This window comes from Hyperolius riggenbachi, chromosome 1 (genome assembly GCF_040937935.1).
Source record: "Hyperolius riggenbachi isolate aHypRig1 chromosome 1, aHypRig1.pri, whole genome shotgun sequence".
Taxonomy (NCBI): Eukaryota; Metazoa; Chordata; class Amphibia; order Anura; family Hyperoliidae; genus Hyperolius; species Hyperolius riggenbachi.
The window spans coordinates 207,236,290-207,262,419 of NC_090646.1; the positions used below are offsets into that span (position 1 = coordinate 207,236,290).

The 26,130-nt window shown below is 43.2% G+C and overlaps 1 long non-coding RNA gene across 2 annotated transcripts in view; it reads right to left on the reverse strand.

Moving 5' to 3' along the window:
- Window positions 1-16,859, reverse strand: part of LOC137547020 (uncharacterized) — a 91,187-nt gene extending 74,328 nt beyond the window's left edge. Inside the window, exons 1-3 of one of the 2 annotated variants that reach the window (XR_011026440.1) lie at window positions 16,615-16,859; window positions 10,300-10,383; window positions 1,446-1,703 (exon numbers count right to left, since the gene is read on the reverse strand). This is a non-coding gene — a long non-coding RNA (uncharacterized lncRNA). Of the gene's footprint in view, window positions 1-1,445; window positions 1,704-10,299; window positions 10,384-16,614 lie in introns of those variants that run through there. The other variant, XR_011026441.1, reaches the window with a different exon arrangement.
- Window positions 16,860-26,130: the final 9,271 nt, after the last annotated feature.

Sequence of the window (26,130 nt, forward strand, 5' to 3'; positions counted from 1 at the left end):
GTGAATACTTTGGGATGTCTTCTTTCCAAAATGGGGTCATTTGGGGGGTATTTATACTATCCTGGAATTCTAGCCCCTCAGGAAACATGACAGGGGGTCAGAAAAGTCAGAGATGCTTGAAAATGGGAAAATTCACTTTTGGCACCATAGTTTGTAAACGCTATAACTTTTACCCAAACCAATAAATATACACTGAATGGGTTTTTTTTTATCAAAAACATGTTTGTCCACATTTTTCGCGCTGCATGTATACAGAAATTTTACTTTATTTGAAAAATGTCAGCACAGAAAGTTAAAAAAATCATTTTTTTGCCAAAATTCATGTCTTTTTTGATGAATATAATAAAAAGTAAAAATCGCAGGAGCAATCAAATAGCATCAAAAGAAAGCTTTATTAGTGACAAGAAAAGGAGCCAAAATTCATTTAGGTGGTAGGTTGTATGAGCGAGCAATAAACCGTGAAAGCTGCAGTGGTCTGAATGGAAAAAAAGTGGCCGGTCCTTAAGGGGTAGAAAGCCCTAGGTCCTCAAGTGGTTAACGCGAACCGAACCTTCCGCGAAAGTTCGCGAGCCCGGTTCGCGAACCTAAAATCGGAGGTTCGGCCCAACTCTACATGTAATACATGTCAGAATGTGAATCTGGGAGAGGAAAGATTTTACAATGAGCAAACACTGACTAAATCATTTATACATAATTATGGTAAAAAATGAAGCACTTTTTTTACTACATTATTTTCACTGGAGTTCCTCTTTAAGAAATATTTAGTGGCAGGGGGGGCATCAGATACAAGGCAATCATGTTCCTCCATTGCAAACACCAACAATTCATGCTTACTTTCTGTTTGATTTGATGAAACATTTTTAGCTAATGATTTAAAAAGTAAAAGTGATTCTCTAGTTTAACTTTTTGGAACATTCCGTTTTAAAGGTCAACTCATGGGCTAGTTCTCACTTCCCTTTAAAATTCAAAACATCTTTAAAAATTGTTCACATTTTATCAGTAAGAGACACCAGTTGTAATACAGAACAACACATATTTAAGTGTTAGACTTTGCGTGACAAAAATCTCAGCAATGGGTTTAGTCAGTGAGAGGCATTCTTTACCGCCTGCCAGAAAGCATAGGTTTGGAATAAACGCAACAGTAAAACTGTCTGGCTTATTAAGATCTAAAAGTGCTAACCCGAGAAGCTTGGCTGCTTTCGTTAACTTGGCAATTGATTTCAGGTTTCATTTCTTAAGGAACTCTAAATAGTGAAGTGTTTGCCAATCATGTGTTTTATTTAAACTCCTCCAAGCCCGTCCTTATCAGTGAGCCAGTGAAAGAATGGCCTAGAAAGGTTTCTAGCTGTGTGGGCAACAGATCAGAAATCAATTATTCCAGACAGAAGGCAGCGGCAAGTAGAAAGCATGCCTTCTTTCATCAGATTCTAATTTATGTCCTAGGAAATTTGCATGCGACTGCAGATAGAGGTGAGCATTTCCAAAAGTTCAACCTGCGCTTTAGAAATCATTGTTTGCAGGAGAACTGACACCTTGTATGAAATATTCCAAGTCATTTTCTCCTCTTGATGAGTGGTAATAAAGTACATTTCCTCTTTGTCAAACATGTTAGCGCAAACAGCAACTTGTCTTTATTTGTCTCATTTCATTGCAATTTGTTTTGTTACTTCTTCGTGATTTCAGACAACGTTGTTTTCTCAAGCCTTTAATTGAAGGAAAGGTAAAGAAAACAAATCAACCTTTAAGTGTTGACACAAACCTCTGATAGGATAAAATAAATAGGTGAGATGTATTACACAGGTTTCAGCAACATGTACGGAATCGTACTGCGGACATTATCCACATGTTCAAAGCAAATACAATGATGGAACTCAGAAGCCAAAGATGGTAAAATGATTCTGGTGCCAGTGGCCATTAGACTACCCAACATAATCAGTAAAATACACTTGCCAATAATCAGCTATATTGGCTTTGCAACACTAGTGTGGTAGATGATTTTGGCATGTTTCCTCCTTTGATAACCTAGTCCTACCTGATCAAATTATCAGTATATCACTGGGCAAGAACCATACTATACAGAAGTGTTTCTCAACTTGGTCCTTAAGTACCCCCTACAGTGCATGTTTTGCAGAAAATCACAGAGATAGTTAATGAGCTCTGCCAAGACACTACTTACCTCACTTGTGAAGGATTGTGGTTTTCTGAAAAACATGAACTGTTGGGGGTACATGAGGACCAAGTTGAGAAACACTGCTAGAGCAAGGTGTCCTAACTTCTAGTTCAGCCACCCTGTACAACCATGGTATGCAGTGATCTTTGTAAGATGGCTGCTCTACAGAAAGATTAGGTGATATGTTTGATACAATGGTGTTTTAGAAACAAAGACAGATAAAGGCTTAAAGGACACCAGAGTTTAAAATAAACCAATGAAATAAACAATTGTATATATCCTCCTTCTCCTAAAAATGACGTTTTAGGATATACCACAGTTTTGTTTTATATTTAAATCTACTTGTTTAGTTTTAACTGTTTTATTGTTTTTGCTGAATGACACATTCATCGAAGTATACCAGAGCTAAACTCTATGAGCTATTGACCCTTTGTATCTCTTTTCTGGTCTCAGAAGCCATTTTTCTGCTAGGAAAGTGTTTTATAGTTGTAGTTTCTTATCAGTGAGGATCACACTGTAGTCTGACCAGTCCTGACTCAAACAGGAACTGCCACTTACATACCTGATGTTTAACTCTTTCAGGCAGAGAAAGAAAAAAAGGAACACAGTATAGTTATTTGTGTGCTTGGCACTGTACATACGCATGTCTATCTTATCATGTCCCATGTCACCTCAGGTATCCTTTAATTTCTGCCAGCTATTATTTTTTTTAAGTGCTACACTCAAGTGGCAGCTTTGTTTGAATTATATTAAATGCCGTGTACCATCTACATGTACCAAAGTCCACATTAGTCAGTAGGGATTGTCACTGAGGTGTAAATACATTTGAGAATATTGAGAATTATGCAAATTAATATGACACAATATTATGCTTATAATGTGCAGTGAAAGCATTTGATTGGTCTATTTTCAAGATGTATAGATTTGCAGAAACATTTGCATAATTCTGCATCAACTTAGAATCATTTGCATATTTCAAGTCGTGTACAATTTTGAAACTGAGTCAAAACTTTGTACTAAATGCCTTTAGCTGTCCATGGCATAGATATATGGGGACACAAAAATGCCTAAAGAATGATGTTGGCGGCAGGCAAATTTGGCATTTTGGAAGTGGCATTTGCAAACACCTGTAGATGTCCACGGCAGTCTAAGGGCTGTATGATGTAGTGGTAGTATATTACAAAGAAGACTTTGCCCATTAGAGATAGGGAACAACTTCACAGAGGTTCAGCAAGTATGTACAGTATAATAATAGTTTGCCTCGCAGTCCTAATTTTATGGGAACCATAGTCATGAAGTCCTTACTGAAAATCCACATAAGGCCCTACTAAAACTTCCATAACCAAGGCTTGGTTCTAATTTCATAACACTCACAAACACAAATTTGAGCCAAGCTAATAAACAGCCTCCTAATGCCAATGCAATAAATGGTTCCCTCAGAGACGATGCACTCAAATGCTGCCACAAATAATATGTCTAGAAGATATCATTACTCCTTGGCCTGATAAAGGTAATGTAGACACTTGTTTTAAGCATGCTGAACATACAGCCCTTCATGCTTCCTACACTGGATCAATTCATCTATGTTACAAAGCTCCACAGAGAGACCTTGATCTGTTGATTTTGTGTACAGCAACAAAAAAAACGATGCAGTGACATATATAGTGAATTCATGTCTTAAAAATAAAAGAACCAAAATATGACAAAAACAACAACACAGACTCAATACACTCAAAAGAAAAGTAGATACAATAAGGTGCAATAAGGATGGGTTCCTTAAAGAGAACCTGTACTGAGTAAAAAATATTTAAAATAAACACGAGGTAGCTTCAAATGAACATTACATAGTTACCTTGCCATCAGTTCCTCTCAGAAGCTCACCATTTTCTTCTAACAATAATTCCTTCCAGTTCTGACAATATTTTGACAGATCTGAAATATATCAGTTGCTGTCAGTAAAATATCAGTTGCTGTCAGTTATAGCTGAGAGGAAAACTGATGTACCAGGTAATGTCCATGTTTCCCTATGGATCAAGTGGGTGATGTTACAGTTTAACTGTGTGCTGACCAGGAAGCTGTTATGGGTAATGGCCATTTCCAAAATGGAGGACGGAAAATTCCATTGATCACAGTGAACCAATAGGACGTGGGACAGGAGAAAGACACTGAGGAGTAGACTACATGGAAGGTAAGTATGACTTGTGTATGCTTATTTTGACTTTTAATTTTCAGTTCAGGTTTTCTTTAAGTATATCTAAATGCGATGTACATTTTGGAAAAATAAACAAAGTCAGAGGAATGACCTACCTTCTATAAGGTTAACCACTTGGGGACCACAGTGGTAAATCTACATAAGACCAGGCTATTTTTATGAAAATTGGCCACTGCAGCTTTAAGGCCAAGCTGCAGGGCCGCACAACACAGTACACAAGTGATTTCCCCCTCCCCCCCCTTTTCCTCCCACCAACAGAGATCTCTGTTGGTGGGGTCTGATCCCCCCCCCCCCCCCCCCCCTTTGTTTTGTTTTTTTTGTTTTTTTATATATACTTATGCTAATTTTTTTTTTTTTTACTATTTTATTATTATTATTATTTTTTAGCCCTCCCACCCCTCAGCAAGCCAAAAATGGCGATCGGCTGTCATAGGCTTCTGCCTATGAGAGCCGATCGCTCTCATGTGCCCAGTCACACGGCTGTCCCCAGTACAGCGCTGCTGCTGATCGCAGCGCTTTACATGTAAACAAACGGCGGTTGTGCCGTCTAACAGTCTCCCGAGCGACGATTGCCGCTCGGAGACTAAAGGCGGGGCAAAGCTCCACCCCCTGGGCAGGAGATGCACGCGATCTCCTGCAAACTGCTGCCCCAGGACATTACGCCGATCAGCGTTGGGCGGTCCTGGGGCTGCAAGCAGTTAAAGGATACCTACCAAAAAGTATAAGCCCACTATTGACAAAAATCGCCATATATACATGTACCTTTTTATAACTGAACTAGTAGAACTAAGCCCGTTTAAAAACGGGCTCTAAGCCACTCTCACAACCTCCCTCCTGCAACTAGCCGCATGCGCATGCCCCCGCTCCGCAAGCACGCGCACACCGCCTGCCACACGTGCGCACACCGCACACGCCCGCCCAGCCCCCAGGTCCCGTCCTCTTCCTGTCCCAATGGCTGTTTGTGCTGCACATGCGCAGTAGCACAAACACAGGGACAAAGAAGGACGCAGGGACACAGGGGGATTATTATATAGGATATTATTAAAATTACTTTTCCTGTACACTCTGCAGCCAGCAATTATTCTCATAATATACTAAATTGTTTCCTTGTAACCTTAAAGTGTACCCTAGGCGGTGCGGGGGAGGCAGATGGGACACAAAGGCATGTTCCCTGCTGCATGCCCTTTCCCTGCCATGCTATCACCCCCAGAATTTGGTGACATGCAATTGTCAACAATTTTGAGGGGAATAGAGGAGAGGTATTGCCTGCTTAAGCACCCACTGGGGGCCTTCTTGCAGGCCATCCCCAGCTGCCATTGAGCAGCTCTGCCTCTCCCTGGCTGCACCCTCTGCCGCTCCCCCGCCTCCCTGCACGCTGCTCTGTGTGAGACACACAAAGCAGCTCTTCTGGCGTTGTGACCCCTGGGGTCACAAAAAACAAATTGAGACAGTGCAAGCCACAGATCTACATGTACCAAAGTCCACATTAGTGCAAAGCGGTGGGGATAGTGGCTACCTGAAGCTTCCAGCCCCCACAACCCCCACCCCCCAGGGCCGGATTACTGACCAGGCAACAAAAACAGTCGCTTGGGGCCCCATTCAGAGTCAAAGGGGCCCCATCAGCACATAAACCAGCCCTCGCCATCCTGTCAGCGGTGGCTGGATGGTATAATGGTTAAAGGGACTCTGAGCAATGCAGTAACTATGGAAAGATGCATATCATTTTAAAGCTCTCTTTCTCCTCTTTCCAATGATATATAAACCGCCGCCCTATGCCTTTTAGTTTTCGCTATTTTCGCGATCAAAATCGTGGCCACGGCAAATTCGATCGCGAAAATAGCGAAAACTAAAAGGCGTAGGGTGGCAGCTTATCTATCATTGGAAAGAGGAGAAAGAGAGCTTCAAAATGATATGCATCTTTTCATAGTTACATTGTATTACACAGGACGACTTTTCTCCAAAGTCGGCAGCTCGATTCAGCACAATGCAATGAAATATAAGGAACCCAGGGGGATATAATTACAAACATCATGCTGGTAGGTGTGAGGATGTAATTAATTAGTTGTGGGTATGCTTAAATGCATACCCACAGGAACAGCTCGGAGTCCCTTTAAGGGCTCTGCCTCTGACTAATGTTGGGCGAACAGTGTTCGCCACTGTTCGGGTTCTACAGAACATCACCCTGTTCAGGTGATGTTCGAATTCGGCCGAACACCTCATGGTGTTCGGCCAAACCGTTCGGGTTCGCCCGAACTACTCAAAGCCCGGCCGAACAGGGCCGAACAGGGCGCCTGTTCGGCCGAATACGGCCCCCCTATGGGGTCGCAGGCATAAGGGGGGAGCATGCCCCAATCGTGGGGGGGGGTCGGAAATTCCCCCCACCCCCTCCGCTAGCGCTCCCCCCTCTGCCCGCTTCCCCATACAAAAATTTTGCGGAAAGTTAAATAGTACCGGTGGTGGCTGGCTGGCAGTGGTGTGAGTGAGGAGGAGGAGTCCGACTAGGACGCGTTGAGGCCGGGCAGCGGGCGGTTCAGCGGTAGTACCCTTGTGGTACTTCCGCCCTTTCTCTGACCTCACGTCCTCTACGTGATGACGCATACGAGGGTACGCGTGACGCGTACCCTCGTATGCGTCATCACGTAGAGGACGTGAGGTCAGAGAAAGGGCGGAAGTACCACAAGGGTACTACCGCTGAACCGCCCGCTGCCCGGCCTCAACGCGTCCTAGTCGGACTCCTCCTCCTCACTCACACCACTGCCAGCCAGCCACCACCGGTACTATTTAACTTTCCGCAAAATTTTTGTATGGGGAAGCGGGCAGAGGGGGAGCGCTAGCGGAGGGGGTGGGGGGAATTTCCGACCCCCCCCCCCCCCCGTGATTGGGGCATGCTCCCCCCTTATACCTGCGACCCCATAGGGCCCCCAAAAGCGGGATGTTCGGGGGAGTTCGGGGTTCGGCCCAAACATGCCGAACATCTGGCCCATGTTCGGCGAACGGACCCAAACCCGAACATCCAGGTGTTCGCCCAACACTACCTCTGACACAGGAGACCAGGGTTCGAATCTCAAGTCTGCCTGTTCAGTAAGCCAGCACCTATTCAGTAGGAGACCTTAGGCAAGTCTCTATAACACTGCTACTGCCTATAGGGCGCGTCCTAGTGGCTGCAGCTCTGGCGCTTTGAGTCTGCCAGGAGAAAAGCGCGATGTAAATGTTATTTGTCTTGTCTTGGCAAATGATGCAGTGTGCTGCTGATTGTCTTTAGAGCCAGGCTCTCCTCCTAGGTCCCCCTCCTGCTACTGTGCACTCTGCTGCTGCCCACTCCTCCCTCCCTTCCCACAGAGAACCACAGCTGTAGCAAGAATGATAGCAGCAGATGGCAAATGCTCATTCACCTATCCATGATCCAAGCGATAGAGATCCCGTCATCTGAAACCCATCTGTCTCTTATACAGTGCAGCCGCTCGCTCTGAACTTCCTGATTCTCAGATCAGACAGGAAGTAGTAATAGTAGTAGTAACAGAGCGGCAGCACTCTAGAGGAGACATATGGGCTCCGGATGACAGGACCTCTATTGCTTGGATCGCAATAGGTGAATATGAGTCACCTGGGGCTGTCATTCTCACACGCTGTGGCTGCCTTCTCTGCTGGACTATCGTATTTACTGGGATGGAGGCTGCATGGTGGCTGTTTAGTTTGGGAGGCAATCAGTTGTTCGGTGGTGGGGGTGGTTATGTAATTCTGTCTGGGGAACGGCTTCCGGTTTGGCGGTGTCTAGAGCTTTCTGCTATTGCCAGGCTGGAGTTGCAGGGGGAAAGTGCTGCTGCTGTTATATCTGGCGCCCTCTTCACAGGGGTGCCCCAGCCCCTGAGTGCAAATGCCCCAGCCATTCATCTCTCACTCTGCATTTTGCCGCTGCTATTCCCTGCATTGTGCACCCACAGAGAAAAGCGGGCTGTTGCCCATAGCAACCAGTAGCTCGGCTGTCCCGGTGTGTGCGGCATGTTGCTGTGCAGCTGCACCTTCTGATTCTATTACAACCTGATGGGGGGGCCCAAATTAGTTACTTTGCTTAGGGCCCCATTTAGCCTTAATCCCACTCTGCCACCCCCCAGATGTTTGCTATAGACAACCACAAACTGTATTTTTTATTTTGTTTTGCTTTTTGGTTTTTCTTATTTCATTTTTTTATTTATTCCATAGTTTAAACCAAACAGGTAATTTGCTTGGTATCAGCATCAGAAACACTATACAGTGGCGTAGCTAAGAAGCCATGAACCCCAGTGCAAGTTTTTCATTGGGGCCCCCCAAGCATGCTAAAGATAACAATTGATTCGACACACCAAAACCAATCAAGGACAACCACAGTGCCAGAGGTGAAAGAAGGGGATCGGAAACTGTGTGTTAATATTCACTACTATTCAAATCATCTGTAGAAGTGAATATTATCAGCACATGACCAATAGAGAGCTAATATTGTGTTTGAGGGAGGGCCCCTAGAGGCCACTCTAGCCCAAGTGCCCCGATGCGGTTGCTACCTCTGCACCCCTTATTGCTACGCCACTGTTCCTATAGCGATATATTGCTGCACATGTCTGTGTAGCTTTGCCCTCCAAGTGATGCTTAGCCTAGGTTAGCCTAGGTTCCTAAGTTACGTGGAATTCTCCTCTGGCTAATGGTGGCCACTAATGATCCAATCATTTTCATCCAATCTTACCATTTCTATATAATATAAGGGACTGCCTATAGTATCCATTTATTATATTCACTCATTTTACTCTTCTACTACTGTACATAGATTTGGTAAGATTGAATGAAAAAGATTGGCTCATTAGTGGCCACCATTAGAAATTCTCAGCAGTGATGCACCTTGCCAGTAGTAAAGATGTCACCACCTGTGATAAATTTCACAATGTAAATCAGAATGAGGAAAGATATTAGAGGGGACAAACACTGACTAAATAATTTATAAATGCATATTGTAGGGGAAAAAAACAAGCAACTGTCATTATTTTCACAACAGTTCCTGTTTAACAGTCAATATCAAAAGTTCTTTTTTTCTATACACTTTGTAATATATTTATTTATTTATTTTTACTGGGGCCTCAGGTACCTGCTGATGACTTTACAGATCATGTGATTTTCTCTAACTCACTAAAGTCTGCTGCTCAGGTCATATTGGTTGAATATGATCGTGGAAGTGTACTCTTATACAGACTGTTGAAATCTTGAAACTAATTATCTGTAATATCAGACTGAACATAATAGCTTCTAATGGATGGCAGTGAGTAATGGCCGAGTCACTCAAGACACACTTTGAAAAATTACTATACAAATTGTCAGTTGTCTGCCTAACAGATATAGTAGATCACTTTGAAACCACAGGAAAGAAATGTGATACGATCTTTACACGCTACACATTTATAATGATGTATGGAATTTTGGTTCGTTCTAGGTTTATTTTAAAGGTAGAGTTAAGTATAAACGCAGGTCTAGAGCCATAGGCTATATTTAAACATTTTACCTTGCAGATACCTTTAGCTGTGAAACTCTACAGAAAGAAAGGACGGAAAATTACCTCAAAGCTAAGCTAATAAAAGCATCTGTTGGGTGGCATTTTAACCACAAGAAGTCAATTGCATTATTGTAGGATGTAATTGCATCTGAGCCATGTGGTCAGCCGAGAGGATGCTCGGCATCCTGCAGAGGCTTGGTAAGGTGAAAACAAACCGAGAGGTTACGCCTGGTGTCTGGTAACACAGTGCAGGACACAGAATCACATGAGCATTCATATGGAAAGGAGAAAAGGTCCGCTCTCAAGAGAGGATCTCAAAAACAAAAATGTATGGACAACGGAGAGCTAGTGTAGTGAAGTAAGTAGATAAAGTAGGAAAAATGTCACAATATATTGGGTACTCACAGATGCTGGATACCTGCATACATGCAAGGCAGATGAGGGGCAGAAGTCTGTCATCATTTCAGAAACTTTAAGACCCTGTTCACACTGCAGACAAAAACACTGCATTTTTAGGAACACAGGAAAATGCAAAATCCAACAGTGAATGCATCCAATATTATTAATAGAATATGTTTACATTGCCATTCGAAACAGAAACACATCGCGCACAGATTGGACTGCAAATGCAAAGTCCTGACCTGCTGCATTTTTCCGCAAATGTAACGTGATCGTGCCACAAATCGGATGGAATGTAAGCCTATAGGAATGGATGGTGTTCCCACTAGGCTAGTCGCCAAATCAAAAATGCTTGCCTGTCCCATGGATTTTCAATTCCACCACCGCCGTTCAATATATTGCAGGGGATCGGAGCCTAGGAGAAGCATGGGGCACCTCACTGGTTTGCAAAAAAAAGCAATCGAAATCCTGTTGCAACAGGAAAATTCTCATTGGTTCATAGTGGACCAATGAGAATCTGCCCTGTTGCTAGGTAGGATTCACATTGATTTATTTACAATTTAATAAGGAAGCCCAATGGTCTCTGGGATGAACGGCAGACAAGTGGGGATGACACAAATAATGGAAGAAGCGGCGGATGGTATGGCGGACAAGCAAACGGATGGTGACACCAATGCATTGGATGGAAACCGCAGGTGATGTGAACAAAGCCAACGCATCCTAAGTGGATGTACTCACCGCACCATTTCCACATCCACTGTATTTGTGGCACAGTGTGAACTTGGCCTGAGAGATAGTAACAGTCCAAAACCTAACCTCCCAACAAATGTGGCTGAATCTATAGAAAACGCTAGGCATTGCCAAACATATAACATAATTAAATACAGTTTAAAATCAAGAAAAAAGTGGTGGATAATAATTGAAACACAGATCAATCAGAAGACACAATGACAATGCTTTCGTGAAATGAAAGTGCACTTTCTCAGGTCACGTAAAGTGCTTGAAGTGATGACATACAGCGAAGCACCAGAAAGCATAGCACTAGTAACAGATGTACATTTATTGTATTAAAGCAATACATCACTGCTAGTTAAGTCAGCAGCATTACCTCAACTCAAAGAGCTGTTTAAACAAAGCTATGACTTTCACTCCTCTCTCTAAAATATTTTTAGTTGCATCAAAGCAGGCAGATGGCAAGGTGTGAGAGACTGTAAGCTGTTAACAATCACTGTAGTCTGATAGTGAAGAGAAATTGTGATACGTGGGCCTGTATGATTTCAATGACATTGGCCTTTATTAACTAGTTCACCACTAGGGTTTTTCCCCTTATGGACCAGAGCAATTTCCACATTGCAGCGCTTCTTCCATTCATTTGTCAATAACTTTATGACTAATTATCACAACAAAATAATCTATAATTTGTTTTTTTTCACCACCAATTAGGCTTTCTTTGGGTGGTATTTTTGCTAAAAGTTATTTTATTCTAACTGCATTTTACCAGGAATAGTAAGAAAAAAATTGAAAAAAAAAACATTATTTCTCCATTTTCAGCTATTAAAGCTTTAAAATAAAATGTACTATTGTGGATAAAACCCACACATTTTATTTGTCCTTTTGTCCCGGTTATTACAACATTGAAATTATATTCCTAGTACAATATATGGCGACAATATTGTATTTGGGAAAAAGGGTTTACTTTTCAGTTTTGCGTCATGCACTAATTACAAGCCTTATTTGCAAAAATAACAGTAATATACAGTAATCATATATCATGATATAGTCCTTGTATATGTGATGTATTCCAGTTTTAAATAATTGCTTACATTTTATTGGATGGAGAAGTGACCTGTTGGATTTGTTTCTGGTGATGGTCACTATGCAATATTGTCTCTGAGCACTGTGGTGATACTGCAGATGCCGATTTAAAGCATCAAGCGCTATGGAATTATATGCGTATAAAACCAATATTACTAACTAAATGAGATTTCCCAGTGGAGCACAGCAGAACATTCAGTTATCACTGTTTGTCTGTCCCTGTAGTGTTTGTAAGAACCCAGCCATCCAACAAAAAATGGAAAGAATTTTAGAGGATGAGTCTATCTGTCAACCAAACAGTCAGCTAAAGGCTTCTTTCACGAGGGAGGCTAAAGGTGTTAAAAAGAACTGCTTGTCAGCTGCTTCCATGAACCCACTGGGCACTGAAAAGAACTCGGTACTGGCAGATGGCAAGCCTCTGTCTCATGGAAGTACATCTGAGAACGGCCACACCTAGACACCTGAGGTCATTCTTTGCTTCTAACAATGAGTCCTTCCAGTTCTGACAAGATTTTGTCAGAATTGAAATATATCCGTTGCGGTCAGTTATATATCAGTTGCAGTCAGTTATAACTGAAAGGACAACTAATGTGCAAGGTAATGTATATGTTTCCCTATGGCTCAAGTGGGTGATATTACAGTTTAACAGTGTGCCGATCCGGAAACTGTTACGTGGTCATTGCCATTTTTTTTTTAAATGGAGGATGGAGAATTCCATTGATCACAGTGAACAAACAGGACAGAAAAAAAAGAAGAGAAAGAGATTGATGAGTAGACTACACGGGAGGCAAGTATGGCATGTGTATGTTTACAGTATTCTGACTTAATTTTCAGTTCAAGGGTGCTTTAAGGTTTGAAAATAAATTGTCTATCATATTTGTTGGAGTTCTCCTTTTAAAGGAGAACTGTAGTGAAAAGAATATCGAGGCCACCATATTTATTTCATTTTAGCTTGTTGCCGACCGCTGCACGGCAATTGGCATGGACGCGGCGGCAGCCCTAGGACCGCTCAACGCCAATTGGCGTTAAGTCCTGGGGGCAGAGATTGCACAGGATCGCGTGTGACGATGCGCACGCATTCCCGCTTGAATGACGGTGCACCACTCCATCATCAATCTCCCAGTGGCAATCGCTGTCTATTTACATGGTACAGCACTGCGATCTATGGAGTCGCTGTACTGGGGACAGCCGTGTGACAGCCTAACACGGCTGTCCCCCTATAAGGCTCAGGAGCAATCCACTGTCGTCACTGTCATTGGCTGGCGGCGGTAGGAAGGAGGATGGGAAAAAAAATTTAATAGATAGGAACATTTAAGATTTATATATAAATAAATAAAAAACAAACACTGCACCAGCGATCACAGCCCACAACAGAAAAGCTCTTTTGGTGGGCAGAAAAGGGGGGAGGGGGATGACTTGTGTGCTGAGTTGTAAAGCCCTGCACGAGCTCTTAAAGGATACCCAAACTGACCCACACTAATAAGAAAATCCAACTATAAAACACTTTCCTAGCAGAAAATGGCTTCTGAGAGCAAGAAAGAGGTAAAAAAGGGGAATTTCTTATCAGTGAGGGTCACACTATAGTCACTTCCTGTCTGAGTAAAGGACTGAGTCAGCCACTTACATACCTGATATTTAACTCTTTCAGGCAGAGAAAGAAAAAAAAGGAACACAGCATAGTTATTTGTGTGCTAGGCACTGTACATACACATGTCTATCTCATTATGTCACATTTCAGTTCGGGTATCCTTTAAAGCTGCAGAGGCCTAATTAGTAAAAAAATAGCCTGGTCACTAGGGGGGTGTAAGCCTATGGTCCTTAAGTGGTTAAACAATACCAGTTGCCTGGCAACCCTGCTGATCTCTATGGCTGCAGTAGTGTCTGAATAACACCAGAAACAAGCAAGCAGCTAATCTTGTCAGATCTGACAATAATGTCAGAAACACCTGATCTGCTTAATGCTTGTTCAGGGTCTATGGCTAAAAGCATTAGAAACAGGATCAGCCCTGTAACTAGAATTGTTTAAAATGGAATAATTATGGCAGCCTCCATATCCCACTTGTTACAGTTGTCCTTAAAGCTGGTGAATAACTGTAGTATGCAAGCAGGTTATATGAAGAATTCCTGTTTCGAAAGCTTGTTAACTACAACCATTGCTCACAGATGCTTGTCTTCTCTGCTTAGTATTCTGCGACAGGAGCACAGTTGTCCTTTAAACTGGCATCTAATCATAGGTTAATTTAGCAGCTCTATTACATAGCAACAGAAACCTATCATAAAAGGAATTACTTTTTTATGACTTTACTCTTCAAAACACTAGTAAATGGCAATAATCATAAATACCCCAAAGGCAAATAATAACAGAATTACAGCTACTTAAAATATGCTGCTTATGTAAACAGCGGTTATTGCACTTCATTAGTGGAAATTTATTCCCTTAATAGTCAAATTCCCTGTACAAATCTGCCATTACTGACCCTAAATGCTATTCTGGTGGAATGACCTAGTTTATTGTGGCTCACAAATAGGCCACAAGTTCCAGAATTTCCTCCAGCTGCAGAACCAGCCATTATTGCAAATGGTACCATTCGCAGGTCTTACTTTTCCACAACAGCCCCTAACATGCTGAAAACAACAGTTAAATATAATGTGATGCTGAGCTAATCTGTTTATTCGGAATGCCACAGGGTACCAATTCTGATTAGCAGCTGTAATTCAAAGAATGGTGCACGCATTATGATGCATTTTGCCATACATGTCTGCAACACAGAGTACTATGAGTATAATTAAAGTGGACCTGAACTCTTGTACAGGACAGAAGGAAAACAGAGAAATGCATCCTGTATGTATTTAGAGAGTTTAACCTGTCTAATTCCCCCTCATCTGTGACTAATCCCCACCCTAATTTAATCTTTCAGCTCGCAGGAATCTCCTCTGTCACAGCAGAGCAGCTAATTTGTAAATGTCTGCGCCGTCACGGAACAATCTTCCGGTCCCCTGCAGCGGCTCAGTACTGCGCATGCGCAGGTTACTCCTGGGTGGTAGGAGTGTGAGCGAGGACGTGCGCAGGGGCAGTGGCCATCAACTGGCCCAGTTGCCAAAATCCAAACTGAGCCGCTGCGAGGGACCGGCGGATCTTCCCGTGACGGTGCAGGCACAGAGAGGCTGCAGGGGGCTGGTAGAAGCCCCAGGTAAGTGAAACTCTTTTTTTAAGTTCGGTTTAGGTTTCCTTTAAAGGTTATTATGCTGTTGCATATATTTTAGAGCAGAGATGAAGTGCTGAGTTCAGGTCCACTTTAAGGTGCCTACTAATCAGGCCCAGATTTACATCACAGGAGCCTACAGGCACAAATGTCCTGGCACCCTAGACTTCACTCTCCATAAACCTACAAACTCCCGCTGAACCGCACCGCAAGTGTGCTTGCTGGCCTAGCTGTCACTTCTCCCATGCTTCCCTTGCCCATCATAGGTAGCTACAGGTGCCCCTTAGTATTAGGTAGCCAGAAGTACCCTCAGTATTAAGTAGCCCCCGACTGAAGGGAGAGCTGGTCAGTGGAATTATTATTGGTGTGCACTTACTATTTCCTTGGCTTTCACTATTTGGTCAGTGGAATGCTAGGACCCATGCGAGTAACCTCTCATTTACACTCCCCTTAGGACTCTGAATAGGGAAGAAGGGAGGGAGGCACTCAAGGAGCAGAGTGAGCCACCTTTCTACCATCAGGCGCCTGTAGGCACATGCTTACAGTGCCTTATGGTAAATCTGACACCTGCCACTAATGATACAATCTTGATTGTGCAATATTACCAAATCTATGTAGTAGAAGGGTAAACTGAGTGAATGTACTTTGAAGGGATACTTTAAGTAGTCCATCATATTACAAAGAAGTGGTAAGATTGTACAATCAAGATTGTATCATTAGTGGGTCCCTTTTGAACTCGTGTACATGGTCAGTGCAGTCACTTTTGTGCTACAGTTAAATCACTGTTGCATTTTGTTGTTCTTACCCACATGCAACATGTTCTATTCTGCTTTTTTAGATAACCACAAATGCAATAGGAATGCATCCCAACCACGATACGATTGCAATGTGATTCTATATTGCGGATGCGGTATTCTGGAATCGCAATTTAGGTACGCTGACAATAATAAAGTCCTTCATTACTAGCAATCCTTTACCTGCATTACCTTACCTGCTAATCGTCTCATTACTAATTCCAAACACACGACAGCTCCTAGGAATGAAATGCATTTTATTGCAAGAACTTCAAATGAATTAACTTAATCCAGCAGTCAAAAATAGAGTATATCTTCCCTTTCTCTCCGGAGAGTTGTCACGACGATTGCTTTTCATCTATCTATTTAGAAAAACTGTCACTGATATAACTAAAAGGACACTGCCTACCAGAAAAGACACGCACAGAAAAATAGAATGCGGTTTTATTCATGCAGTGTTCTAATTTCATTATAAATGCAGTACAAAAATAAAACATCCCTCTCCTTACCTTCTCTGTCATTTGAAAACAGACATGGTGGGTACATTTAGTTAGAGTCATAATCAACAGTGTACAGCACCATTAATCTTTCTTCTTGTTTGGGTTGCTTGCACTGGGTGTGTTCAGTTCAGCGTTTACGTTGTACTCTGCTGCCACCTTCAGGATTTGTCTGACAGCTTACATGAATTATCTTCAAAGGGCTGCAAAGTTTTGAAATCAAGTTTAACCTTTAAGCTTTAGGGGGAAACTGTGAGAATTCCCTGCATGCCGTATTTGCAGATCTCTGGCGTGTTCATTGACCTAGAACATTAACAAGATTATGATCAGAGCCTTTGGTGACTTGCAGTAATGTGGGAAGCCTGACTGGAAAAGTCTTTGTAGTGCATTGATGTCCGACAGCAAAGTAAATTACTGAAATATGTATATAGTTATGTAGTCATTTTAATGCATATATTATATATGTATTCCTTTTGGTGTTAAAGTGGCAAACGTAGCATGGTGGGACCCATCCAGGTAACAGTAACAGAAGCAGATGATGATGTTAAGGCTCATGTATAGGATTCACATAAGCAATACTGGGCTTATTCAATAAAATGCTGCATTGCAGACTGTATCCATAGCAACCAGTAACAGTAAATGTCATATGGTATTGTTCTGTCTTCTGTAGATACAATTTTTATAGGTAGTATTGTGTTACTGTTATTTGCATGTTGCTCCTTGTGCTGATATAGAAACACAAGGATATGTGCTGGCATGTTCAAGGGAAAATGCTATATTGCTCTATTGCTCTCACCACTTTGAATAGGCTATTTCAAAAATGTACGACCCATTCACACAAGCAGTTAAACTGATTGCTAACTACCTGCAATTTTCTCACATATAGTCATAACATCCATGCAGTGCCAAGACATGCATAACGGCCAGCAACGTGAGGCAAAATGACAAGTAAAAGTAAAGTGCACATTAGGCCATTTCTGCCCAGAGACACTGCATAAGATAGACTTCTACTGCCAACCTGACGCAACCAGGGCCAGATTTCTTTAGAGGCCACATAGACCTGGACCTTGGGTGGCTGCAGCCCTAGGAGGCATCTGGACATGAAATAGGGGTTGCTACATATGGAAGATAAAGCTGCAAATGGGGAGCAACTCATGAAAACGGATGCTGATGCACAACGGAGCTGTACATGAAAGAGAGGGTCTGCAGTACATAGAGGTACAGTGACCAGATTTTTGTAGGCTCAACCTGGGACAGGGCGTCAGGGGGGAAAGGGGGGGGGGGCTGCCGCGCCAACAAACGTGGTGCCTGCTGTGCCGAAAAATGGGCATGGTCATGACATTCTATGGGCGGAGCTAACGTAATGATGTAACAGCGAGGCATAAGAAACCAGTGTTTACGCCATGATGTGGTCAAACGAGGATTCGCATCATGGGTGTGCAGAAACTGTGTGATGCTATTTAATAGTATACCGTAACCCCAAAGCAGCAAACATAGCCAACTATGTCCATTAAATAATAAATGCAGCAACAGTTACCTCAGACACCACAAAATAAACGCAATGGGCAACATGTCAGCACAAAATAAAGGCAATGGGGGCAAACATGTCAGCACAAAATAAAAGCAATGGGGGCAAACATGTCAGCACAAAATAAACGCATTGTAGGCAACATTTCAGCACAAAATAAACGCAATGGGGACAAACATGTCAGTACAAAATAAACGCATTGTGGGCAACATTTAATTCAGCACGAAATAAACGCATTGCGGGCAGCATATCAGCACAAAATAAATGCAATAGGGGCAAACATGTCAGCACAAAATAATCGCATTGCGGGCAACCAGTCAGTAGAAAATTAACGCATTGTGGGCAACATTTCAGCACAAAATAAACGCATTGCGGGCAACATGTCAGCACAAAATAAACGCATTGCGGGCAAACATGGCAGTACAAAATAAACGCATTACAGTCAGCATTTCAGCATAAAATAAACGCCCACTGGGGCAACATGTCAGCACAAAATAAACGCACCGCGGGCAACATGTCAGCACAAAATAAACGCATTGCGGGCAAACATGTCAGCACAAAACAAACGCAATGGGGGCAAACATGTCAGCTCAAAAACGCAATGGGGGCAAACATGTCAGCACAAAATAAATGCAATGGGGGCAAACATGTCAGCACAAATTAAACGCAATGGGGGCAAACATGTCAGCACAAAAACGCAATGGGGGCAAACATGTCAGCACAAAAACGCAATGGGGCACATTTAACCTGGAAAAAAAGCATGTACTCACCTGACAGAAGTCTCCTCACCGGCCTCTGGGGTGTGTGCAGGTCCCCGGGCTCACAGACACTCAGGCAGAGCAGGGCTACGGCAAGATGGCGTCCGGAGGCGGAGCCCTGTACTGGAGACACAAATAGTCTCCAGTACAGGGATCCGCCTCCGGACGCCATCTTCCCGTAGCCCTGCTCTGCCTGTGCCTGCCGGAGGACAATGCAGGCTGCTGGAGCGGGGCTGCAGGGAATGAACTAGCACAACGTCTATGAGACGCCGCGGCTAGTTCATGTACGGTGACCTGAGTCCCAAGACCGGGACGTTTCCCGGGACCTCATGCAGCCTGGGACAGCGACCCCCGAAGGCGGGACGCGTCCCAGGTAAAGCGAGACATATGGTCACCGTAGTAGAGGTTACACATGGAAGAGGGAGCTGCTCATGAAAGGGGAGGGGCACTGCTGTACATGGAAGAGGTGCCTCAACATCCAGCCATGGCTGGATAGTGTACTGGTTAAGGGGTCTGCCTCTGACACAGGAGACCTGGCTTCAAATCTCAGCTCTTTCTGTTCAGTAAGCCACCACCTATTGCCAAGCAGGAATCAAGAGTTGAGGCCTGCAGTAATGCTGCTGCCCCCTGACTTGTCCTGAAACTGAGAGCATGCTTCTTCTCGTAACAATAGGGGATGACTCCTGCCCCACCTAGGGCCCACTCAGTGACTTTTTGGGGGCCAGGAGGGGTCGCAACATAAGAGGAGAGAGTGGCCGCACATCCGTGGGGATGGGGGGGGGATGGACCCCCCTCCCTCACCTCAGGCTCTCCTATCAGGGGTTCCCCTCCTGCAATCATTAGTGGCCCTGGGCGGGCGGTGGCAGGCTGGACACATACCTCCATCACGTTGGAGGTGTCTGTTCACTAAGTGCTTCATGTTACTTCCTGTGTGTAGAGAACTTCATATCTAAAGGGATACAGAAAAGCCTTTTTCAATGTCTCCTTCTTCAGCACACATCGTTATTTATTTATTTATTTTTTGTGATGTCCCGATTTCTCAGTGCATCGGGTCAAATGGGGTGAGTAGGAGGACCAGTAGGCTCATGCTATTGGTTGTCTGCCTTGTCTATCAGTGTTATCACATGCTGATTGTTAGTTTCTGGAAAGTATGGACCGGTCTTAAAGGGGAACTTCAGCCTAAACAAACATACTGTCATTAAGTTACATTAGTTATGTTAATTAGAATAGATCGGTAATATAATTTTTTACCCACCCTGTTTTAAAAGAACAGGCAAATGTTTGTGATTCATGGGGGCTGCCATCTTTGTCATGGGGGCAGCCATCTTTTTGGTTGAAAGGAGGTGACAAGGAGCAGGAGACACAGTTCCAACTGTCCTGTGTCCTGATAACCCCTCCCAGCTGCAGGCGCTAGGCTTCAAATGTCAAATTCAAAATGTAAAAAAAAACAAATTTGCACCAAAACAGCAGAACGAGAACAACAACTTCAGAAATCCCATCATGCTTTGCACAGCATCAGGGGAAAAAAGCCCGGGCAGTTTTCTTCTGTGCAGCTAAAAATGAGGCTTGGATAAGAGAAACAAAGTTCTGATGCTGTGATACTGTTTAAGAAACACCAAGCCTTTTCAGTGCTGCGGAGTCGATTTTTAGTCCGGATGTTCACTTTAAAGGACAACTGAAGCAAGAGGGATATGAAGGCTGCCATATTTATTTCCTTTTAAAAAATACTAGTTGTCTCTTGTCTGGCTATCCTGCTGACCCCCTGCCTGTAATACTTTTAGCCACAGACCCTGAACAAGCATGCAGCATATCAGGTGTTTGACATTATTGTTAGATCTGAAGATTAGCTGCACACTTGTTCCTGGCGTTAGTCAGACACTACTGCAGCCAAATACATCAGCAGGGTTACCAGGTAACTGGTATTGTTTAAAAGGAAATAAATATGGCAACCTCCATATTCTTCTCACTTCAGTTGTCCTTTAAGATTGCAACAGTTTAGTTTCTTTACCGATTGCTCTAATCTTTGTGAATTGACATTTATTCAGGCATTTACCGCACAATTAGGTAATTTACCGCACGAGTTGATGGGAAGATGGATGGAGCCAAATACAGGGCAAACTTGGAAGAAAACCTCTTGGAGACTGCAAAAGACTTGAGACTGGGGCGGAGGTTCACCTTCCAGTAGGACAATGACCCTAAACATAAAGCCAGGGCAACAATAAAATGGCTTAAAACAAAACATATCTATGTGTTAGAATGGCCCAGTCAAAGTACAGATCTAAATCCAATCGAGAATCTGTGGCAAGATCTGAAAACTGCTGTTCACAAACGCTGTCCATCTAATCTGACTGAGCTGGATCTGTTTTGCAAAGAAGAATGGGCAAAGATTTCAGTCTCTAGATGTGCAAAGCTGGTAGAGACATACCCTAAAAGACTGGCAGCTGTAATTGCAGCAAAAGGTGGTTCTACAAAGCTTTGACTCAGGGGGCCGAATAATTACGCACACCCCACTTTGCAGTTATTTATTTGTAAAAAATGTTTGGAATGATGTATGATTTTCGATCCACTTCTCACATGTACACCACTTTGTATTGGTCTTTCACGTGGAATTCCAATAAAATTGATGCATGTTTGTGGCAGTAATGTGACAAATACGAATACTTTTGCAACCCACTGTATATGTTGCACTCAATAGTGTGTCTTAGGGCCCATTCACACTTGGTGATCGCAAAACGCTTGTGCCTTTGCTAGCGTTTTGCTTCTGCGATTTTGCGAGATTAACGGAAAAAAATCACCATTCACACTTGGCGATTTTTTTTGCGTTTAGCGCTTCCATAGCACTGAAATGTGATTGCCGGGAAATTGCCTGAAAATGGTGCAGGCTACGCGGTTGCGTTTAGCGTTTTTGGGCAATTTGCGGCGATTAGCGCAAATCACCCAAGTAAGAACGGGCCCATAGGGTTTCATTGCACTAGCGCTTTCAAAAGCGCTAGCGTTTGAGCGTGTTGCCGAAATCGTGTGAAGTGTGAATGGGCCCTTAAACCACAGTTGAAAATCGGTCTTTTGGTGAGAGACAAATCTGCATCATCAGCTCAAATTTAGAGGTTAGTGTAGAAGGTGTAGTCCACCAATGCATGAAGGATAGATACTCTGTCCTTCACAAGAATAGACCTCTGCTTTATACTGTACAACCTGGTCTTGGTTTAGTCAGCGTAGTTATCGAAATCTTGGTTTCCAAAAATCCCTCCACTGATAGGCCTAGTGCACACCAAAATCCGCTAGCAGATCCGCAAAATGCTAGCAGATTTTGAAACGCTTTTTCTTCTTTTTCTGTAGCGTTTCAGCTAGCATTTTGCTGTTTTGTGAAGCGTTTTTGGTGTAGTAGATTTCATGTATTGTTACAGTAAGCTGTTACTGAACAGCTACTGTAACATAAAACGCCTGGCAAACCGCTCTGAAGTGTTGTTTTTCAGAGCGGTTTGCGTTTTTCCTATACTTAACATTGAGGCAGAAACGCATCCGCAATCCAAAATCTGCAGCAGCCCGGGAGTATGCGTTTCTGCAAAACGCCTCCCGCTCTGGTGTGCACCAGCACATTGAAATACATTACCCTAGCGGATCCGCACCCGCAAGCGGATCGCAAACCGCAGCAGAACCACTCTGGTGTGCACTAGGCCTAAGTGAGATAGAAACTTACACTGAGATTGACTACAAACTATCCCCATACCATTTTTCTAGATGACTATAATTAACATTAAAGCAAACCTAAACTATTGCACAGCAGACAATGAAAACACAAAGAAATTCACCCTAGGTGTGTTTAAAGAGAACAGCCAATCTAATTCTCCCAATTCTCCCTGCAAGTGTAAATCAGGGCTGGAACCCACTAGAGCGATTTTCTGAGCATTTAGGGAGCGATTTAAACCACTAGCGATTTCCCTAAACACTCAGCTAATGTTAATGGATGGGCCAAATTCCACTGGAGCGATTGCGATTACCAAATTGCAAAACTCAGGACATGCAGCATTTTTGAGCGTTAGCGATTAGCGTTAGCGTTTCTGCAATGTAAAGTATATAAACGTTGGCATAATCACTCGTCAAAACCTACACAGAGCGATTTTGCAAGCGTTTTTACATTAGTGCACACTGTAACAAAATGAAAATTAATTGAAAGGACCAATCAGAATTAAAACCACTAATCGCTACACAACCGCTGGCAAATGAATTACACTTTTTAAAATCGCTACTGAAAACGCTCATGAAATTGATTACAAACCGCTCATACAAAACGGTAGCGAATTGCAATTACAATAGCGTTTTGTAGTGGGTTCCAGGCATCAGAGCTGTCAGCAGTGTCTGAACTGTGCAGAGCTGTGAGAGTTTCTAGGCTAATATGCAAACACAGGAGGGTAACCCTTTGTGCCCTTTTTTCCACTAGCAATCGCTAGCGTTCACGCTGAACGCTAGCGATTGCTGAATCGCAATTACCGGCGATTCCCTGACGTTCGCGGCCACGATTTTGCTATGCTATGCACTGCATAGCAAAATCGCAGCAAATATCGCTCCGCCGTGCGTTCGCGTTCCCGTCAAAAACGAATCGCGGTAGTGGAAATGACCTACCGCGATTCCTATGTTAAAAAGCAAACCGTAGCGATTGTAAAATCGCTAGCGGTTTGCGTCTTTGCGATTCAGCCAGCGCAAACGCGCTGGTGGAAAAGGGCCCTTTCTGTGCTCCCAAGATATCAGTAAGTAAACACTGCAGGATCTCTGTTGGAGTTCTACAAGTTGTAGCAAATAAAATATTATCACCATACATTGTACTAGAGACACAAATTAAACCTTGTAATAACCAGGACAAATGGGCAAATAAAATGTGTCTGTGATAGCACATTTTATTTTTAAACTACAATTGGCTGAAAGCTGAGAAATTATGAAATGTTGCTATTTTTTCTTCCCTGTAAAATGTATATAAAATAAAATAATTCTTAGCAAAAAGTACTGCCCAAAGAAAGCCTAGTTTGTCCTGCAAAAAAATAATGTATAGATCATTTCAGTGTGATAAGTAGCAATACAATTATTGGACAACGAATGGGAGGAGCGTGATGTGAAAATTGCTCTGGTTTTGAGGGGGGGGGAGTGATAGGGAAGTGGTTAAATTAATTATCTCTGGTCTATTATTTCACAACCTATATAAAAGGTTTATTAAAGGGGCAGCTCTTCCTAGATCAATATTTTTAAAATACAGCTCCACATTGGATACTGATGTTCTTCTGAGCACTTGGGATTTGAATGACATATTGTTCAAGTCAGCAGCAGTAAAAATTAGCATGTTTATTGTGTTGGAATATGCAACAATCAGGGGCGTAACAATAGACCCTGCAAGGGATGCAGCTGCAGGGGGGCCCAGAAGCCACAGGGGGGCCCCGTCCTGAGAGACTGACAACTAAGGGCAAGGAGAGAAAAAACTTTCTGCACACTGCACAATTATTCTAATGACTGCATCTGCTCAGTCACTGAAATGGAATCATACAAGGTTTTGTAGACAAAGACTTGTAGACAGTCCCCAATTCAGTGTACAGCAGGGTATTGTGTACAGTGCCGTTCTACCCCTCCCCAAGTGCTGTGTCCTGTAGTGATGCTTGAGGAGTTTTTGCATGGAGAGAAACAGCTTTCTGATCTCTGCACAGTTGTTCTAATGACGGCATCTGCCGCAGATAACGAAACATACAAATTTTTGTAGGGGGGGGGGGGATGGAGATAGGGGGCCCCATCCAAAGTTTCGCAGGGGGGCCCATTCATTTCTAGTTACGCCCCTGGCAACAACAGTCTGTGAGTGTGCTAAATGGCTGCAAGAAGGTAACGGGCTTGATTCACAAAGCGGTGTTAACTGTTAGCACGCCTGTGAAAACCCCCTTAGCACGTCTAAACCAGCTTTTCACGCGCAAAACTTTATGCGCGTAAAACTTTACGCGCGCACTGCACAGAGCGCAGGGCGCTCCGCGCGAAGTGCCCATGAAAGCCTATAGGACTTAGCGCGCGATCTGATTGGATAGATAGATAGATAGGACTATGGTAGGGATTAGATTGTGAGCCCCTCTGGGACAGTTAAGTGACAAGACAATATACTCTGAACAGCCGTGCTATATTCAGTATACTGTTGTCAGCAGCGCTTCCTCAACAAATATTCCTCCACCAAGATAGCAATCAATCACCCTGTGGAATAGGACTCACCTACTGGCTATGCTACGAGCACAGTAGCACGCATGCCTGTGGGGGATTATATAGGCTCCCCTCACCTTCTCTGGCACTCTTCAACAATTTGGCTCTTTAACTGATTCACTGTAGTAGTAATTGAGCTGCCAATTATATGGTCAGATTACCTATACCAGGTGTTGTAAGGTAAAGGTGCGTACACACATGGGACTATAGTCGTTTGAAACGATCGTTCCCCGATCATTTCAAACGACGATCGTTTGAAAAAAAGCAGCCAACGACCATGAAGTCGAACGATGGACGAGCTAGATCGTTCAAAACGAACGGTCTAGCTTGGCGGATTTTTCCCAACGACGATCGTTTGCAAAAGTAGTACATCGTTGGAAACGATCGTTCGTACTAGGCTTGACATGCGCATTTCACTATTTCTCCATGGAACTTTTCATTTTTATGCGCAGGCGCAATAGGTGCTTTTACGTTGTGTAACGTTCGTTCTAGCGATGGGATCGTTACACACCTTTTACAACTAACTTTACTTAGGTCATTCTTTCGTCAATTAAAAGTTCGTTCGTCGTTGACAACGAACGATCGTTGTCGCATGTGTGTACGTAGCATAACAGTGGAGTGCTGGGACTGATCACAGTTGAACCAACAGGCAAACCAAGTTGTAGAGGTGAGCGCTGTACAAAAGCTTACAATTTTTTTTTCAAATACTCTGTACAGCGCTGTGAAAGATGTTAGCGCTATAGAAAGAGTAATAATAGGATTTGATTTTCTTCTAATGGCAATTGGTGGCCTGCACAATGTTCGGTGTGATCGCTCTCTGTACCTGACTGTTCACGACGCAATCACAGCAACTGTAAATTAAAGGAAGCACAATTGTATCACAGCACAATTTTGTAGTAAAACATTTTTCAGTTAATATGCACCCTGAGGCCTTGTTCACATTGCGTTCCGTCCCTGTGTCGGTTTATGAAGCGTTTTTTTTTCCGAATCCCGGCAATTACCTGTACGCTGTATTATATTTTT